This window comes from Halyomorpha halys, unplaced genomic scaffold (assembly GCF_000696795.3).
Source record: "Halyomorpha halys isolate HHAL.00 unplaced genomic scaffold, Hhal_1.1 Scaffold51.1, whole genome shotgun sequence".
Taxonomy (NCBI): domain Eukaryota; kingdom Metazoa; phylum Arthropoda; class Insecta; order Hemiptera; family Pentatomidae; genus Halyomorpha; species Halyomorpha halys.
This window is the reverse complement of record NW_027108122.1, coordinates 101,608-105,170: the sequence shown is the minus strand read 5'-3', so window position 1 is coordinate 105,170 and position 3,563 is coordinate 101,608. Positions and strand designations below refer to the sequence as shown.

Below are 3,563 nucleotides of genomic sequence, written 5' to 3'. Positions count from 1 at the left end.
ATTTTTTTTTTAATTCGTACTATTCTATCCTTTCCCTAGAACTCAGTTATACTGAGGGACACCATCTACTCCCTTTGTATTAATAGGTAATATTTAAATATAATTTCACCACGTATTTTAAATTAACTCCTCACACTCTTATAATTTGTTTTTATTATAAACTAGACAGTTTAAATCTCGAGAGATCCGGGCACTGATAAAATTTAAGCAATACTTAATTTGAGAAGATCCCAAAGCGTCTTCCGTTATGTGGATCCGAAAAAAGGTCTTTATAATTACAAAGTTTTCAAATTTATTTTGTGAGTTCTAATAACTGTCCAGAAAGGTATATAAATATTTAAATGAATCAAGTAATAAACGTGCTCAGATATCCTCTAATGCGACAAATTTCTATTTTACATATAAATTAGCACTCATCGAATGTAATTTGGGAACATGGCAATGGCTAAAGAAACGAACTGTCAATAAAACCTGATTCTGGACCGAGGGAGAAGCGGTCGGCTGAGAAGCCGCATTGTAAGCACGGAAAGAACCCTCACAATACAGCCCCTGAGGGCAGCTTACATTACGGCTGCATTATGGTGGGGCGGCCCATATGCCGCAGGGGAAATAGTCCAGCATATGCCCCAGCACATAAATTGCCTGTGTCAATTACTCCGAGGATAAAAAAGAGATTGGTTCCGTATTATCCACTAGATAAAACCCTCACCGAATATTTATAGGAGCATTTTTATTGCTTCCGACTTTTGACAAGGCAGCGAGGATTCGATTCGCTAAGTGTGCTAACTGGAGTGATCAATAGATTTGTTATCCGACAAAGAAATCAAAAATGTCGCTCGTTCTATCTCGAGTGTTAATAAAATCAAGGTGCAACGGTCCGTATGATACAAAAAAACTGGAAAATCTTGTGTGACATGTTCTTCGCTAATACAAAAAATACATGCTGAAGCTAACTTTGTAACCACTAGAAACTTTTTTAAGTGCAATGCTTTATAACAACAGGCCAATAGGAACTTTTATCGAAAATAAATTTCTCCTCTATTATGAAGCAAAACTTTCATCGTAGAAAGATTAGGTTCAATCTATCAGACATTGATTATAGATGTTGTAGTCGCAGTAATCTTTTAAATCAAGTGTTGGAAGGGTCTTACACAAAATTTAATGAGATAATAAAGTTCGTATCCTTAGCCCCATCCTCTTCACCAGCGGTTTCCAAAGTGGGTGTCACGGCCCTGCGGGGTCCATCAAGCGAATATCACTTTAACAAAATATTTACAAAAAAAAAGAAAAACAATAAAATAGCGAATATACAGTGCATTCCAGTGTTTACTTTGTACTGTTTCTCGTATTTTCCTACATACTCAACCGCTCTAACCATTGTTATGGCGACATTTTAATATTTCACTACAAGGGTGCCTCAAAATTTTGTTTTCTCAAGAAAGGTGCCATTGAAAAAATGTTTGGGAACCACTGTTCTATACAGCTGACATCTCAACCAATCCTGACACTATCCTTACTGTCACTGTCCACACTGTCAATAATAACCTAATAATTGCATCCCAAAGTCTCCAATCCCACATCACAATCCTAGAAGAATGGTATAAAAATTAAAGGATTAAAAAAAATCCCATCAAATCACCTTTACCCTTTACAGTAATCACAAATCTTGGTCTATATTCAATACAGATATTAAAATATTACAATAAAGATTTTAATCTGCCGCCGAAAAAGGTTGGGAACGAATTATACACAAGAACGGAGTATAATAAAACGTTAGATTATATCGTAGTAGATGCAGTATAAGGATTATTCAATACAATCAATCAACGATACAAAATTATTTAATAAGAAAATCCAGGAAAAAAAAATATATAGTTTTAAATTACTCTCTATAATGTGAAATAATTAATTACTAACTATAATTAAAATTTTATGCGGCTGCCACCAATTTATTCATGACACAAAATGCATTTTATAGGTTTTATTATATAAAAAAAATTCCTCCCCGGCGGGGAATCGAACCCCGGTCTCCCGCGTGACAGGCGGGGATACTTACCACTATACTACCGAGGAATTAATGGAATATTATAGTTAAATTGGATTATAATGAATTCATTTTATTGAATTAAACAATTGGTTTGAAAACAATAAAATTATACTAATCTCAATTATGATCAATATCAAAAGTGTTGATATATGATTGAAAAACAAAAATCCTAAAATAAATACAATGATTAATATTTTTACATTTTAAAATAGTAATAACGTGATTTGTCACCGTTAGATATGTCAGGAGATTAGAAAAAAGGTTTCAAATTACAACTTTGCTTATTAGATTTTTTTGGCTAATTTGATTAATTGGTTAAGGTAGTTAGATTGCAAACAAAATTGTTTCTTGTCCCATTTACTTTTAACCTTTCATATATAATAGAATAATAGGATTGCTACAATTAAAATATGCGTGATAAATTGCTGTCAACTTGAATAGCTCTACGAAGTGTGGTGAAACGTGAGAAAATAAATAGTTGTTAACTATTTTTGTTCTTTTTTAACGCAATCCTGACCTTCATCATATGTAAATCATATGTTATTTGATTCTATGCATGGACTGGAGAGGAAAAGAATCGATAAGAATGTATTCAGAGTTATATTTAGGAGGAAAAATTCACCATGTAGATCTGTGATTCAAAAACAGTGGTCCACGGAAAATAAGTACGTCAAGAGACCCTTTGGGGTTCAGTCTAAAAGACCCAAAGAAAAAAAAAGTTTGTTCACCCTCATTTTTGATAACTTTAATAAAAAATATAAACAGTTAAGAGTCAATTTATATCACTGCAACAATAGTTAGGGGGAATAAAAAATAGCGGCTATAAAAACCAGAAGTTACAAACGATTCTATCTTTTAGTTCTTTTAAAATTGTACAGTTATTACCATGGCTATACAATGAGTAATGTTAAAGTCATAAAAAATAAATTTTAAAGTATTAAATATAACGCTTAAAAAAAAATTTGTTTTCTAATAAAACCTAAAATTTTCGCTTATTTCTCATCCAGCGCTCCATATCCTTATAAAAACCTTCACCACTTAATAGAAAATTATTTAAAGTAGAGTAAATTCTCTAAAACGCGATTTAAATTTATCCTCGTAGGAGTAGTATTTTTTATATTTGGTAAAATAAATTGATTTCTAGTTTTTCGGACAAAATGTCATGGGCGAAATTGATATTCACATGCAAATATAATGAAAGCTACTACCTTTATGAAGAAAAGCGATATGAACTACTTTATTGTACATTTATTTAATAATTTAATTTTTATATATTAATAATATAATATTTAATAATTTAATTTCTAGCAGACATCTGTGCGACTAATGGTTCATGAGATATAGTTTTTCATAAATCAAAAATATTGTTCCATCAACTAGAAATCAACATTTTGTGAATTTTTTTTGGAAAATATCATGAAAAACACTATTCCTATGAAGATAAACGACATAAACTACTTCACACCACATTAAACTAGCTTTAATTTTAGTCCTAATAGACATCTATACGTCATAT

At 31.3% G+C, this 3,563-nt stretch overlaps 1 non-coding gene across 1 annotated transcript; it reads right to left on the bottom strand.

Annotated features, from left to right (window-relative positions):
• Nucleotides 1-2,001: 2,001 nt before the first annotated feature.
• On the bottom strand, nucleotides 2,002-2,073 carry TRNAD-GUC (transfer RNA aspartic acid (anticodon GUC)). Its single transcript has one exon. It is a non-coding gene; the product is annotated as a tRNA-Asp (tRNA).
• Nucleotides 2,074-3,563: the final 1,490 nt, after the last annotated feature.